Genomic DNA, 17,050 nt, shown 5'->3' with positions numbered 1-17,050 from the left:
TCCAGAAATGAAACCTTGAATTTCGGTGTTTTCACAGGCTCATATTCATTTGAATTACTTTTGACAGGAAAAGTGTCCTCAGAAATGCTACAGATATTCCTTTGGTACAGTTGGGAATTGAGAACATCGCCAAGTTGTAGTAGCTTTTTTGTCCTGTCCTCCTCATCAGGGCTCTAAGAGGAGCTTAAAGCTTAGTCTTGGACGTTGGTTAACACGATGATTCCTCCATTTAAGTTATATCTGGTTATTAAATAATCTGACTGTAGCATGTTGTGAAGTGAACCATTGTTCTGTGTATGTAGGGTTTTGGCAAGACCAGCTTGATGAAAGCAATACAATCAAGTAGCATGTTAAAAGAACCCTTCCCACTACTACCTCTGGGGAGCAGAAGGATCGTGATGCAGGCTCTGGTGACATCATAGTTTGATTATGTCAACTGCCTGTACCTCGGTCTTCCAAAATCTCTGATCCAGCTTCTACAAGTGGTTCAAAACGCAGCAGGCAGAGCCATCCTGAGACCTAATCTAATATGACTCTGATTCCTAAATCTTTACATTGGCTCGGCATTAAAGAATGGGGTGACTTTAAAGCTTTGACCATCTTCTTTAAAGCGTTCCACAACGTAGGAGACAGATACCTAACTAAATGTGTTAATCACAATACTACCTTTAGACCCATACGTTCTTTCAATGCCAATCTGGCCATTGCCCCAAGATACGCCTTGCCAGTACGGGTGGTAGATCCTTCAGCTATCTTGTAGCAAAACTGTGGAACAGCCTTCCGGAGTCCTTGAGGCTTAACACAGAACTATTGTCCTTAAGGAAGAATCTAAAAACTTGGCTTTTTAATCGCTAACGCATTCTCCCCCGCTGCTTATGTGCCAGGACACTCTAGTTTGAGTAGCTATGCGCTCTATCAAATACACTATTTCATTTCATTATCATAAATTCTCTTGTATAAAAGCTGACCTTTATTGAAGACACAATGCAACAAAGAAAAAACAGTGAATTGTACGGAGTCAAAACCTAAGGATTTACTAATTTTGCAGTTAACAATTGGAATTTTAGAAATGTGAGCATGTGAATTTGTTACAGGATTGTTAGTGTCTGTAAAAACAGAAAGGTGGAGGTTGGGCTGGCCAGAAGAAACTATGGGCCCTATTTAGAGTTTGGCAGACAAGATACACTACATCTCTACATCAACTTGACAGAATACCTGTCCGCCAAAGTCCAGGTCCTCCTACCTCATTTAGAGATGGGTGAACCCTAAGCTTTACGTCGATGCAGCCCCTGTTGGCTCTGTCAGTGGGAACTTCCTCCTACAGAGTCTTAGCATTGGCTTGAAAGATCTCATATTGACTAAACAATGACTCCAGGAATAAAGAATTGAATTCTCGCTGCTGACCTCTCCTTGTTCAATATTTCTCAGATTTTATTAGTATACAATGCAGTTTGGCATGACTGAAAGAAATAGTTTTGGGCTGAAATTTCAATGGAAGAAACATATGAGTGACGCACAGTAAAACTAGTCTGGATAAAAATCTTTTTATTATATTTTACTAAACATAACAAGCAACCCTTGGGAAATGGGAATCTTGGTACACGGGCATCCATTTGGTATAACATGTTCATATTTGAACACACCGTAATGTCGCAAACATTGCTTAGGCCACCACTCGAGAGCTCCCCTCGCCCGCTTCCACCAGCTTCCTCATTTTCATACACTGTATCACAACGTATGTCCGAATCCTGCAGAAAAGTGATGTATATTTCGGGACTGCTTGATTTCCCCATATGCTCAGGCTCACCTCTCGTGGTGTATGAGTGTTTATCTCGCCCATAATCTCCCTTCGTTTCCATTGTACACCGCCTCACAAGTCTTGATGCACAACAGAAAATTGAAGATGACATCACTATAGATAACACAGTCTACCCGGAGCTGCAATGTTGTTGATAACATTTGGAAGATCTCAGGGCACAACATCTCCATTATTCTCTATTTGTGAATATTTTGTTGGATGAACATGGGCCCTACCGTACATCATATGTGAAGCTAGCGGCGGAACTGATCCAGGTTTTGCAAATGCTTACTTTGTACAATAATAAGTGCCAGGCAGGCCCCATGTGTTTGCTCAGAAGCCTGCAGCGCTATCGAATTTCTGGGGTGAAGAATACCAAGGCTGCCCCTTTAGTCCACCACCAGATACTCCCTGCCCTTTATCTTACTATTTAAGGTTCCTTTTCATCCCTGTCTCTTTCTTTGTAACTGTTTTTTCTTCGTTCTCTTGCTCCTCCTTTCCACCTGTAGCGTTTTTCTCTCTTTTGCTCTAGGGGAAAGTCTGATAAAGAAAAATAAGTGCTGGAGGACCCCACTTGCTCAAACTAACTACTGCCTACATGCTCCAATTAAAGTCCTGGCAGGCAAGATGACAGTATTCGCACATTGCTCCACAATGTTATGTAATGTTTTGAGTTCTTCTGGGTCGAACAAAATCGAGTACGTTTGCAAAACTGCTAGAACTCCTTGGTATTTCAACATATAACATGGTTGTGTGAGAAGGTTTTGAGCATGTTTCTGGACCTGTGGTACTATACCGGACCATGGCATAATACCTGGGATGTACAAGATGCACTGGTTAAACTGTTCATTTTTTAGTACAGCCTTACCATTGTTATACTACAGGAAACATTTTTACGAGAAAGTATATGTCATCGTACCTTAAAAGTACAGATTAAAATACTTTAATAATACATAGAAACACTTGTGCTGTGATAATACACTTCCTTAAATGATAAGATATTGTAACGTGGGGTTAGAAAACTTTAAAAAGTAAGATTGTTCTCTAGAAAAAGCAGGCATCTTTATGCTTGGATGACATTGCCAACATGTTAGCAGTTCAGCATTTAACCATTACGATGTAATAGTGGAAACAGATACTTATCAAATTATATGTGCTTCACTGCATATCACATTAATTAAGTCAATCCTGTATATTTTTGTATCTAAACAAACCTAGTTTTCACATGAACTGAAGGTGTGTTTAGGATGTGTAATTGTTTTGCATCGATATCTCTGGAGTAAATCCCGAGTACTGAACATTTTACGTAAATGTTAGTAAGCCAGCATGTTGGTCTTTAAATAAGCATCATTTTGTACAACAAAAAGACATTAAAACAAGAAAAACGAACATTCAACTTAATATCTCGTAAAGTGAAGCTTACATTCTGATACAAATTTAAAGTATATTTAAACCCACCAAACGCATTATCACCATTTCGAATTTTATTTTTGTGTAATCTTTTACGTGGAAGTTAATGAGTAATTATGTTAAAGGACAGAGACCGTTGTCTGCTAAAAATATAATGTGTGCCTCATCACTCCTGCGCGCTTCATCCTAGGATTATCCATGATTATCCATATGTAAAGGGTCTTATTTCTCAACATAATATGAGGGGTGAAATAAGAAATATTTCAATTCATTATTTTTTATATGTCACTTCAGTTGACGGATTGTACTATCATTCGAGGAATATATGTAACAAGAGCAAGTCATTCCATTAACTAGGCCTTCAAATATGTCCTATTAACGAAAAATATTGTGTTGGTAAATGACAAAATGTTATCAAATTATTAACATAATGTATATTTGTTAACATAAAAGATATCAGAATAAAGGTATGATAGTGGTTAATAATACCTTATAGATAAAATGTTCAAACTACCAGCAAGGAATTTTAACTAAAATAATAAGTGCTGGAGCCCAAAGTTTTGCTCAGAATTCCAAGGTTGCTTAGTTTTGCTTCCACTTCATGCCTCTTCAGACAGACCCTACACTTTATTTGACTCTTGCAAGATCTTTTACATTGCTACTTTTGCCCATTCTCTCTGTTTTTCAATTTCCCCCTTTCTTGTCTCGAATTTTTCTCTCTCTTGCTCTGGGTCAAAATCTGAGGAGGAAAAAAAGTGCCTTCCCCAAAAATGAGTCTGGGTAGGCCCGACCTACACCCACTGGCTTAAGTTAGGCACTGCCAGCAAAGTAATCCAAAAATATTTATTCTGAAAAAATCCCACACATTTGAATGAGAGCTGTAGTGACAAATACAATTTTAGTTTGTGTAGGAGTCTAGTTATGTAAACCTCTTTTTAAATGTATTGATCTCATGTGCATTCCTTGCTGTTTGTCGAGCACCAACAAAACTATGTAACCCAATTAAAGAGACAACATGACTCTAATCCTGAAGGCTTGAGTGCATTTTTTTGTAGGCGAGAGCGAGGAGCTGAGATACAGAAATAACATCTCTTACGTGAGAAATAGGCTGGAATTTTACAAAGAGTGAGATTTTCAGCAAACTAGTGCAAATATGGAAGCAAAATTCTAACAAATTCAAAGAGAATAACGTATACAGCACAACACATAGAAGGCTGTGCTCTATAGACAGAGGTGTTAGTAACCATACCTCTATACGTATGGGATCCTGGTGCTCAGAGCAAGAGGACAACATGTAGGAAAACCGTCCTGTAATCATCACACACATGCATTTTAACAGTTGAGGTTAGAGTTTTTACATGGTGAAAACTGGGCAAGGTGATGGACTTTTGCTGGAAGATGGCCGAAAGGTTTCAAATATATGCAATGTATCTGGGTAGCTATACTCTGGGCCACTGAAATTATGCAGCAGGGAAATTATGCGGCAAGAAAAAGCAAATAATGTGCCTTGATGCAGCACAATTTGATGATAGTATTAATTCAGTGGTTTGTCAATTTTAGGTTTCACCTGTTGAAAGCTGCGCAAGCAGCCTTTCGCGCAGGCGAAATCTAATGAGAACAGTATGTGGCTTGGTCACCGCCTCTATGTTCCATTGGCTAGCTCCATAAAGGGAGGCTAGCCATTGGAACAGAGATCTGTCTGTCGTAGCCGGAGCAGATTCGTGGGCGTTCCGGCGATGTTTAGGCTTTTCGCAACGTAATGAAGACGTGTCCACTGTGGGCGTGTACTTTTTTTTTTTTTTTTACATGGCTGTTTTTCATCATTTGTTCGATCGTCCTGGTCCCGCATGGTTGTATCCCGCTGTCCGTCCCCCCTCCTGCTGTCCGTGTCTTTGTTCGCGCCCCCCCCTAACCCCTCGTGAATCCCGTGAACCGTAGAAAGTGCCGTCCTGAGGGGGCAGCCCGGGGCAAACAAACTAGGAATCGCACTCTGTGTATGCTGTAGTGGGCGTAAATAAGAGAATTCATTTATAATCCGGACTTGGATTGCGTGCAATGAAGTCCTGTTCAACAGAGGGCTGTTTGATTGGGAATGTAGTGTTTTCATCACAATTGCGCATTTTAAGTAAGGTAAAAAGGGGATTGGACGGGATTAGCTGGCCCGACTGCTACATGTCTGTCAAGCTCCGCTGTGACTTGTAGTCCGAGGGTGCTGTGCTTTCAGTTCTACTAGTAATGCTTTTACACATTGTAGGGTCTGGTATCCCAGCCTGAGAAATGCTCGTGAATTGAACTCAGACTACAACTCCCAAGAGGCATTAGTTTCTGAAGGGCCAGCCCAAGGCTGGAATATTGCTACATTACTCCATCTAGCATGGGAGATAAGTGGGGGTGCCTGGGACTGTGGTGGACGCTGTATGGACGGTCAGGGTTGTTGGCACCACTGTTGCCCTTTACAGAATCTACTCTCTGGGCAGAAATAGCAGTGGGGCAGAACAACCCGGCTCCATGCAGACCCGGCGGTTCTGTCCGCTTCGAGGCAATGAACAATTCTAGCGCAGAGAGCACGGCTGGGGAAGGAGGGCGGGCTGTGCTATCTCGCTGGACAGCTACGGCTGGGATGTTGTCTTTAGGGGAGGGGTGCTGGGGGAAGATGGGGAGAGAAAGGAAGATTTGTTTAGGCAGCGCCAAAATAGATACCTTCCAGGTTACAGTGAATACTGTTACAGTAGACTCCATCAAAGCGCTAAGATGTCATGCAAATTGGCAGAAGTTGCTATACACATTGGGATAACATATCCAAAAGCCCATGATCCTTATTGTGGTGATGCAGAGTATTGATGCAGAATCTAATAGAAACTTTTTTCCCCCTTATTTTCAAAGGATACCCCTTCTCTCCCTAAAAAACAAAGCCTGTCCGCAGTGGTTCATTTTACCACTGTAGGTGTTTTTTTAATTTTAATCTCTGACCTGCAGCTGTACATAAAAAGAGTTTGTCTCTTTTGCCTGAAGTGGCAGTGACCCTTCTCCCCGCCCCCCAGTTCCAGCTGAAGGGCAGAAGCCCCCGGTCTTGCCGCAGCACTGAAAAACCGAGGAGATACACTGCCGCCCTTCAGCACCTCTGATGGGTCCCAGTATGATAAAACAGCCGGTATTTCAAATTGGATGCTGCGCCGAAAAGAGGAAAGGCTGAGCTCTAAGCACGTGCAGCAGGCTCTCTTCACACTGAGCTGTCCCTCCATGTGGACTTGTGCCTTAATATCATTAGACTCGCTGGTTCGTGTGTTGTCGACCTCAGATGGAAACATGTCACTGCAAATTCGAAATCAATCGTGTGGGTTAAATTAGAGCAGTACAGAGCGGGCATTAACCCACCGAGCTTTCTGGCAGCACTGCGGGCTTCCTTACATCTGAAACACTGGAGCTGCTGATCCTGCGGCCGGCAGCGCAGATAATAACCGCTCCTCGTGGCCGGATATGGTAGCAGTGTGAGTAAGGCACAGCAAGGATGAGTGCTATAGTATAGAGCCCCTGACGTCTATGATTCAAACAAGGCAGGAAGTGACTCTTGCAAAGTCAGAGGGCACAAATATCTCAGTGGGTTCATGCTAAGCTAGTAGACGACCCTGGCACTGGTAGGATTTTTATGTTCCTAGTTTTAGTCTTCGATTGGACCAAAACCTGCAACAGTAAACTGTAATCCCAAAGGGAGCATAGCTGCGGGCGCTTTTCATTGTTAACAACATTGTCTCCTAAAGTCTGGGAAGGGTGCCTCGAAGCACTTCAAACTGTAATGAACTAAAGCACCAAACTACGCTCGCTTTCAAAGCGAGGTCTGGCGCTAGAAAACTAGGCACCCGGGGACAGCGTGTCCCTCCATTCTCCCTATTTAATATGTTTACGGTTTCTAGCACCTAACTCAACATTTAATCTCTACGAGATTGCCAAAATGAGCACCTTCTGTTGATATCAGTGACGTCTACTGTCATTGGCATGCTGCATTTAATTCTCAAGTTGCCAGCGGTGTTAGGCTCGAAGGAGGGGTTACGCAGTATACTTCGGGGGAAACATTGCTGCTTCACTCCCAGCGCCAAGATGCCTTGGTATTCGTGTGTTTAACACATACCACTCTATATTCGAGGCGTGCGCCACGCTTTGCTTGCCTTATTGCCGCTCTATGCTTCGGGAATGTAAAGTGCAGCAGTGACTACTGCAAACTCCAGTTTTCCTTCTGGACATGCACATTCTGGCACAATTGTGTCTGGATGATTGCCCAAGGCACCCAGAGGACTCCTACACCAAGGATGTGTTACTTTAATCCTAGGCTTTCAGTTAAGAATTTGGTGAGCTCTGGGAGCTGTAGTCCTAGTTCCTTAAGTTTTTTTTCTTTAATTAAACTAAACCATCTCGAAATAAGGACCTGTAATAGAAAAGCCTGGGATTGGAACACAGTGCCTTGGTCGCACAGGGCCTTCTGCAAACATTAAGCTTGACTCAACACTTTTGGTATTCTAAAGCTGCTTTAGGGCGCTATGGGGTAACAGAAGAGCAAGGTGAATTAGCATGAAGTAGGGGACAATAAAAAGTGCTGGGAATAAATATCCTCGTTTATGGAGGACACTTTGATGAAAAAACGCAAATACAAGTAGACAAGATTGTCACATTTCGAGTCCAGATGGTTTACTTTCCTTTTTACTGGTTCTAGTGCTCTAAAAGAGGGCAGAGACTGTCCTTTTTTGCACCAGGGTCCCAGTTCCCAGTAGTTTGTGTATTTACCAACGCCTTTGACCCTGCACCCAACCCCCCCCCCCACACTTCCCGTACTTTTTAATGCACTTCGACCTTTGATTACATGGTAGGCGCATCCTTCGTGACATGGCTTCTCAGCGCTAGCACATCCCGCTGGTCTGCTCTCCCACGAAGCAGCGCGTCCCTGCATGTTTATCAATCCCCGAAGGCGGTGCCGGAAACAACCTACACCTGCAGTGTGAGAGACAGTGTGTATGAGAGACAGCAGTGTGTGTAAGAAAGACAGCAGTGTGTGAGAAACAGCAGTGTGTGAGAAACAGCAGCGTGTGTAAGAAAGACAGCAGTGTGTGAGAAACAGCAGTGTGTGAGAAACAGCAGTGTGTGTGAGAGAGACAGCAGTGTGAGACCTTTTATTTATGTTTTGGTTTTTGAAACCATTGAAAATGCAATAGGTCTCGCATTTGCAAGAGATTAAGCTATTTCCATTATAAATGACAATGCCATTTACTTATCTGTTTTCAAAACCAACACATAAATAAAAAGTTTGTAATTTACAATGCCAATAGCTCAAAGACGAAACCGTTGCATTTTAAATGCTTGTTACACATGGTGTAACTGTCAGGGAAAAGATTTCACCTCATTAGTACCAGTTTAACTATCCGAAACAGAAATAAGTAACTGAAAGATGAGCAGTTAACCTTTGAATAGGGCCTTCCACTGCATGCAAACACATATGGACACATTTTTACTGTCTTTTGATCCGTTTGAGCTAGAAACTATTTTTCTAGTTAAAATCTGCTGATTATGCAGCAGATGTTGGATTATGTGACAACTGTGGCAAATCCATACTTATGCAGAAAAAGCTGTTGCCGCAGTATCACATAATTCTAGTGACCCTGGTTATATCTCTAGTAATATCAGGAGTACATGCATAGAACCCAACTGGGATAAATTAAAGGCCACATTAAAGGGGCTTTGTACACGTTTCAGCATGAGAACGACACCAGCATTTCTTGAACAGTACCACCATGATCCACTATGTGGCCTCCAAATGCAGTACACATCAGATATCATAGGTAAATGCTCCACAGTCATTATCCATGAGAAAGTAACAGACCTGCATGTCAAGCCTGCATTCTGTCTGACATGCACAACCTCACCTTGTGCAATCAACAGACTGATTGGATTTGAACATACCAGTTAAGTCAGTAGTATTTCTACATCATGCTCTCAATGACTAAATAAGCAACACCACAAAACCAAGTCTACTGGTTGTGGAAGAAAATGATACAGAACAAAATGACATTGTATTAATTTGACTCCAATTCATATCAGTGAGGGGACTTTATAACTTAAGATGATCTTAAGGATTTGCGGCCAATTTTCACTGTCCCCAGGTAAGCTTTGAGAGGAAAGATGATGTAGTGTAGTTCCTATATTCTCAATAGGCTCTGCGCATTGGAATAATATATCCTATAGATTTAACGTACGACTTATGTCGACTAGGTCTCTATCGAATAAATTAAACTTAATTTTGAGTGCCAGCTAGCTCAGAGGTCACTAGAAACTTTCTCAAATATACAAGAAGGGATTAGTTTCTGACAACCGCATAAACATGACAAATTTGTTTCCCCAAGAATAAACGTATCTTCAGAGTCGTGGAAACAATAGATAAATATTTTACTCAGTCAATCGTGCATGCTTCGGTTTATCAGAGGTTCTGAGAAAAATAGAGAGACGGGCGTTTTCAATAAACGGGATTTATTGAACAGTCTTCTTTCTCATGCAAGTAAAGTGAACTGCTACAATCGTAAAACAGGCTGTAAAGTATAATGCATACAACGTGAAGAGCATTATAAAATAATACGGTAAAAGCATTGTATGGTTTCTTAACCATAGATAAATGTATACATAAATAACAAAGGCTAAAAGTACTCAACTGGTGCTTCTAAAATACGCCTACCCCAATGTACCTAACCTAAGTCTAGTGCGAGGTAAGAAGTAAGTGTGGTGTAGCATAGGTTTGGTTTCTTTGCCAAGAATCTATCATAGATTTCTCTTTAGGATCTAATCAGCTCCATAGCTTAGTTTAGAATGAAGGAGGTCTGGTATCTCGGTCTCGGGACTTGATTTCCCAACACCCCGCAAGGGGAGCTTGGAAACACTGTAGCTGGATTCTCAGCGAGAGAAATGCAGCCTCTCGATCAGTGCGTCAGCTGGAGGGTCGGCTTCCTTCAGCACTTGCTGTAGCAAGCTGCGTCAGGCGAGTAGATAGTCGAGCTGCTCCGAACCACAGTGTGTTTGCTAGGGCAAGTGTAGGCATATTTATACCTTGAAGGTGCTTAGTTTGACGTAAAGTCCGGCATAATAAACTCATCAAAGAACCCCAAGGGAATGGTAGTTCTTTGAAAACTCCATGAGTTCTTGGACAAATCAATATTCAAATGTCCCTGACTGCTTAAGCCGATTTCCAAGAAATCGTTGTGGCTTTCTGGTATGGGTGGAAGTAGCCATGCCTGTATTTGGACTGCATGGGCTATGTCTTAATATGGGTATGATTTCTATGTCTATATTAGGGCAATGTGAATTGCACCTATATAAGGGCATGAATCAGGACATTTAGCTCGGATCCTAAAACGCCATACAACAATCAGCTCCCTATATCAGTTAATATGCAATACTTAATCACATTGATCCCTAAGAACCCAGATAATAAACCGGATCCCCAGTAAATTTCACAAAATTAGCAGGATGTACTGGAACCAGTGGAAGTATTACTGCAGAAAATTGTTTAGAGTTTCGTTATGAAGATCACTCTTCCTTCAAAATGGAACTAAGCTAATGTGTCAATATTCCAGAAGAAAAAAACAAAAGACAAAACACTGTGCATCGTACTGATATATCTTACTTCTTAATGTTGAGGGGAAGAGTTTTGCTAACATTCTGCCACTCTGACTCTGCTTGCAAATGCACTCGTATCAAAGGAGCATGATGGTTTCACCACTGGTCTCACAGTGGCAGGACACAACACTTTAGTACTGACACTGCTGGATATTGCACTCACTCACAGGTGTACATTGGTATACTTCTTGAGGCAAAATAGAACTCAAGTAATCTATTCTTTGATAATAAATATGATTTTTGAAACATGTATATTTAAGTAATTAAAACACAAGCAGACCTTTTTGGCATCCTTTGGTTTCGTGTGGGTTCTAGACAAAAATGGTCTCTATAACCAGTGTTTTTCTAATCTGTGTATTGAAACTCTTGTTTGCTATTACACCTTCTCCCCGTATCACTCTGTGTATTCAGGCACCTAGGATAACATCCCAGTTGTCATTGCTGACCTTTATTTAGGTATACAGCCATATCCTAGGTTGAAAGAGTTTTTATGAGTATGCACAATCAAATTATGTATAGCTTTTGAACCTTTGGATGTGAAATTGCATCTATTTTCTACATTCATGTTCAGAATACATTTTGAATTGTTCCATAAAATCAAGGGTCGGCTCGAAAGATGACATCATCTTTCACTGTACTGCTAGGCCAGCTTAATCTGATTAAAGTGCCAGTGCGTCCTGATTTTCTTTATGCCTTCCAAACCCTTACCTGTTATATCCCAAATTAGTACCTCAAGAAAATGCAGTTTCTCATTACCAACTTCTTTTGTGAATCCAAAAAACCTCACTATACTTATAAATGGCTCAGATGTCCTGCATAGGTACCAGAGTCACTGTTATCGAGCTCGACTGCTGCTACTGGGCCATTTTTAGAAGTGGTATCACTCAAATCATGAACTCAAACAATAAGGGCAGAGATCAGACACAGTAACGATTTGGTAAGAAATTTATGTTTAGATTCAATCACTGAAATTCCTTAGAAACAATCAGTATGAATACAACTCTGTCTAAAATATGGAGGAAGGATTTGAACACCTCTAAGACAGTTCTATAAAACATTACTAGGCTATACCATACACTTTTTGGCATGTTTGTCTGCAGGTTTCATACCTTTTGAGCCTTTCTTCCTCTCTGAAATTCTGACTGCTCATGACCTTGGATATTTATTGAGGTCAGATATCATTGCCCATCCTTTTGCTTTTCTGTCATGATTATTTTGTTAACGCTTTGGGACCTATTCTCAATGGAATTTTGTAGTATGTAAAGTACTCTTTTAAATACACTTACATGCCTTTGTGAATTGGCCCCAGAACATCTAAATAGAAATAGTCATGCACAACGAGTACAAATAGAAAGTACAGTGACCACTTCGCACTTTTACTGATATGGAGTTGGGCCTTTTGGGGACAGTTCACAAAGACATATAAGGGTATGGGAAAGAGTTCTCCAGTAGTAGTACTTCCCATACTCACAAATGCTTTTTTGAATCTGTCCCTTTGTTTGGATCCAATCATCCTAAATTCTTTAAAACAATCAAGCTTAGGTCTCAGTTTGCTCTCACTCAAATATGGCATGCTTACGTCTGGAACCGGAGGTTCCACTGTTTTATTTTTTCAGTTGTCAGTGACCGGGTGTCATGGATTTGGCAAATCTGGGTGGTAGTTATATAAGGCAAATGATGTCATTTGATTATCATACCATTATAGAGATTATTCATATTTGTTGCAGCCTTCCTATTGATATTTTGAGGGTCAGATCATGATTAACTTCCTGAGAAAGACAAGGTTAGATAAGATGCTAAAGAGCCTCATTAGATGCGTAAAAATGAAACTTTCACAAGCAAAAAAGGTTGTTTGGTAACATACCCCAAAACAACATGAAACTAATCTGAAAACAATATCAAAGCGGCATCCATGTCACTGAAGACATCTGCCTTGATTCAGAAATAGTTTGCACCAGCCATCTGCCTAAAACTATTTCACAGTATAAAACACTTGGTCAGCTCTTTACTCAAATTAGAGATGTCTGCTCCCTTGAGACTCATTTAAAACTTGACATCTAAATCTCAGAACTCATATCAAGAAATCCTTCCGAAACTTCCTCCATTATACACTCTAGAAGGAAACGTACCTATGAAAGACAATTATCCTACATTGCAAAATAAATGGCTCATGAGTGAAATGAAAATGCTTAAACTTAAATTTAGGTAACTTGATCCACTATATTACAAGCAGAAAGATAAACATAAATATAACAAATGTAAACATATGTATAAAGTAAAAATAACAATTGTAAAAAAGAATGTTATATTGGCTAGATCATAGTCAGGTGGCCACAAAAGCAGCAAACGATTTTTTTACAAGAATTGCTTACCTTAACACTCCCATGCACTGCAATCAACACTTTAACCATCTTGAGCCTTATCTTTAGATTTTTTGAACAGCATCCCATAAGGGTGTCACTGCACCAATTAGAATTGATTCCTGCCTCTTCATATAACTGTTAATTTTCAAATATGGTTGTGTTGTGAACTAATCAAAATGTAACATGAAGCACTATATAAAACTCTCAATAAATTGAATAAATAAATCACAGATGCACCATTGACTCCACTAGGTCTGAATGAAGGCATCTTGCATTTTGTCGGAATAAGTCTTGTAAACCTTTCAGAGGCTGGTACCCACCATTTATTTATCTTGACCTAAAGGATCACCAAACCCTCCATGCCCATGTATTAGCCTAAGATGTTCTATGCTTGTGAGTCAGTCAGCCACCTAAAACATTTTAACAAGTTACACCTAGCATCAGCTCCTATCACGGTTCTGGATAGTTGTTTGCAACCCCAACCAGTGCGAGAAAAAAATATTTAAAAATAGTTGCACTAAGACCATTGGTGGAAAACATACCTGAACCCGGCAGTGGAGAGGACGTTGCCCTCAATTTCACATTGCCATTTTGCCCAGCTAAGTAAGTCTCAAATTCAATGTTATGTAGAAGGGAATCATGCCTTAGAATAATATCAAGCTAAGTTTAGACCAGGTACCTTTGATGCTTGATGTTTTGATGATGGACATTGTGTTCTGCTTTTAACACAGTTGATCATCCTCTCTATGCAACAGTTATTGCATTGTGGCATAAAGCACAAGACCATAAAGTGGATCAACTCTTTTTTGATTCAGAGTCCAGACTGTGGTACTCCCTCTGTTTGCGTTTAGCCGGTGGCATGTGAAATGGAGAGTACCCCAAGGTACAGCAACGTCTTTGTTGCTATTTGATCTATGTATGCAGCCATATGATAAATGAATTCATGTGTGTGGATAACACTTTTGTTAATGATAAGTATCTGTTAATTGTTTAAATTCTTCAGCTGCCAATGACATCTTTTTAATCATGATGGTCTGGTAGCGGTCAATTAGGTGTTTGAAACCCAATCCCAGTAACATTGAAGTGTTCCTAACCACTTTAGAATTCCCGTCATAGGAGGTAAATTGTGGGCATAGTAAATGGACACCTGTCCTCAGCCAACGTAACACCAGAAGACTCATTGGCTGATGGGTAATCCAATAAGGTTCTTTACCAAGTCACAAGTAGCCAGTGTGCTTCTACTGTTCTGTTTTGATTGTGGTATTGGCATATATCTGAGTGTTTCTGATAATTAATTGTTTACATCAACTCCAGTCAGTAGAGACTACCACAGCATGACTAATGTAGGTAGTCCGCAAAACTGATCTCCTGTCACCTGCATTGACTTCTCTCCATAGGCCCACTAAATGCACAAAGATACACACTCAAATCTATGTGTATTGTGATCAAAGCACCCTTTGTGTAATCTCTGGACCTTTTGCAGTGGCGGCTCGCACAGGTAACGCTGTGAGGCGAGCGGGGCTGGGTGGGGTGTAGTGGAGTGTGATATACGACGGGAAAGTCGAGAGTAAGGAAATAAAATTTAAAAAGCAATTACTTGGCGCTCGCAGCATCGCCGACTCGGTGATGCTGCGAGCGCAAAGTAAGTGCTTTTTATTTATTTATTTCCTTACTCTCGACTTTCACGTCTTGTTTCACACTCCACTACCCCCCACCCAACCCCGCCCCACAGCGTTACCTGTGCGAGCCGCCACTGACTTTTTGGAAAAATTCAAATAGTATAACCCAAGTCCATCCTTATGATCTGCATCGGAGTTTATACTCTATGTACCTAAGATAGAAAAGGGTAAGAGCAGGCCAGAGTGCGCTTTTAAGTCACTGCTGCTAAAATTAGTAGTACAGTTAGCTACCCTAGCAAAGCGGAATCCAATATCTGCAAATTTCACAAGCTGCTTTACATGATATTGTTTCCACTTATATTAGAATAGCAATCCATATGTTATATGATCAGAATACATATCGTCAGTAAAGTTAAAAAAAATTTACTCAATAAATACCCAGCAAACCTTGATATAAAGTTCCATTGAATTGTTTTCAATCTACATAAGTCATGTTATCAGGTCTGGGTTCCTGTGTAGCAAAGTGCACAAAGGTAACATCTATGTATAGCTTGAAAGGAGAAAGAGTATGAATTTGGGGAAGGAGCAAACCCGCTAACACGATAAGAGAATATTACAACATCTCATTTAGGGGTCTGCAAAATCACAAAGTCAAGCAATTTGCAGTCTACATTTTAAAGAAATTGCAACCTTTATGCGTGCAAAGCTTGCATAATTTTTTATTTTAAAAGATGGGATGTCAACATTCTCTGTGGGAGCGAAATTGCTCCTGTTACCACAAGGGACAGCAGATGGGCTAGCAAGGCTCAGGAGGAGTCTCTCATGCTGGCCCCCACCAAAGCACGTCCTTGTTGACAAGGGCCCTTTTCTGCACTTCACCCTCCCAGCGCACTGTCCGGTGGGCTGTTGAACTTAACCCAGCATCCATTGCCTGTCCAGTCCCCCGCCATCCGTTTTCCAGCAGGGGGATGGCCCCCAAGCCCTCGTGTTGTTAGATCGGGGGCAGATTATTGAAAAAGTGATGCACCACAGCAAGACAACTTGCAGCGCTGTGTGTCAGGGAGAGAGCAAGAATGTGCCATAGCTGCTAAGATATGATGCAATGGTGCAAGGATGCCCTCGTTACAGGCAGAATTGTTTTGTGCAGGAAGGGATTTCTGCTGTGAATGGACCAGTTAAACACAATGAAGAGACTGCCAAATGCATTGAACCTCTATAAAATATGTTTTGGTGCTTTGAGCGTCTTCCTACCCTTCAGGCTTTGAGGTAAAACTTAAGTGGAGAAAACACTCTAAAGGAATAGTGCTCACAGTATATGCTGTTATGAATAGTGTTCTTATATATAGTATTGGTGTATTTACTTGATTGTACCTGACACCAACATATGGTTTGTTTTTGTTGCTCTGAGAAACATTATAGAGTTATTATTTTACAAACTATGCACACTTGCATGAGTTTAATTGTGAATCACATAGGGACACTGTTACTATTTTACATAAGGCAGTGAATGAGTAACTTATGGGACTGTTCACTCCACAGTATACACCTGAATGAGACCGTGGAAAACTAACATTAACAGAAATTTTAACAGATTGCATTTTAGCACAATGCAGTGACTGTCATTTAGATATCAGATTTGACTCCTACTTTGTACAATAGAGACCAGAGGGGTGATCACTTCAATTGATATGATCGTGATGCATAGTCCAGTATCATTTACTTGAGGTTTCACAAACCGTCCTCCACTTCTGCTTGAGATGTAGATCTTCAGAAAGAATATTTTGCGTACAATCAAAAGTATGACAGACTAATTTGATTATTGATGATGGTGATTGGGACCACTAGAATTGTGCTATTTGCAGCTGTGGGCTTTTCTGCATAGTTTTAGAATGGCTGTCCCTGGCCTGTACTACACAACGAGCTGTATATTTTGCAGGATTCAACAAAAAAGATGTCTCTTATCTTCAACGGATCAAAAGTTATTTAATAGGACTAATGCATGGTGCTATGCTGTGGCAGACCCAGGATTTTAACTAGGATGAAAAAACTGGGTGTTTCTAAAAGGGGTACGACCTTTGTAATTAAGGGTGTGGCATGTTAGCTAGAAATCTGTGCTTCTCATAGTGTGCCACATGATTATAGTATTTTGCTGCTTCTCTGTGCTTTCTGGTATTGCATCCAGATGTATAACACCACAACTGATATCCACC

General features: G+C 40.8%; 1 protein-coding gene across 11 annotated transcripts in view; it reads left to right on the top strand.

The window, feature by feature from the left end:
* Positions 1-17,050, top strand: part of KIAA1217 (KIAA1217 ortholog) — a 1,418,769-nt gene that overhangs the window by 803,610 nt on the left and 598,109 nt on the right. The window lies entirely within an intron of this gene.

This window comes from Lissotriton vulgaris, chromosome 10, assembly GCF_964263255.1.
Source record: "Lissotriton vulgaris chromosome 10, aLisVul1.2, whole genome shotgun sequence".
In the NCBI taxonomy this organism is placed as follows: domain Eukaryota; kingdom Metazoa; phylum Chordata; class Amphibia; order Caudata; family Salamandridae; genus Lissotriton; species Lissotriton vulgaris.
The sequence above is the reverse complement of the archived record's forward strand: the minus strand, read 5'-3'. Positions and strand labels throughout refer to the sequence as shown.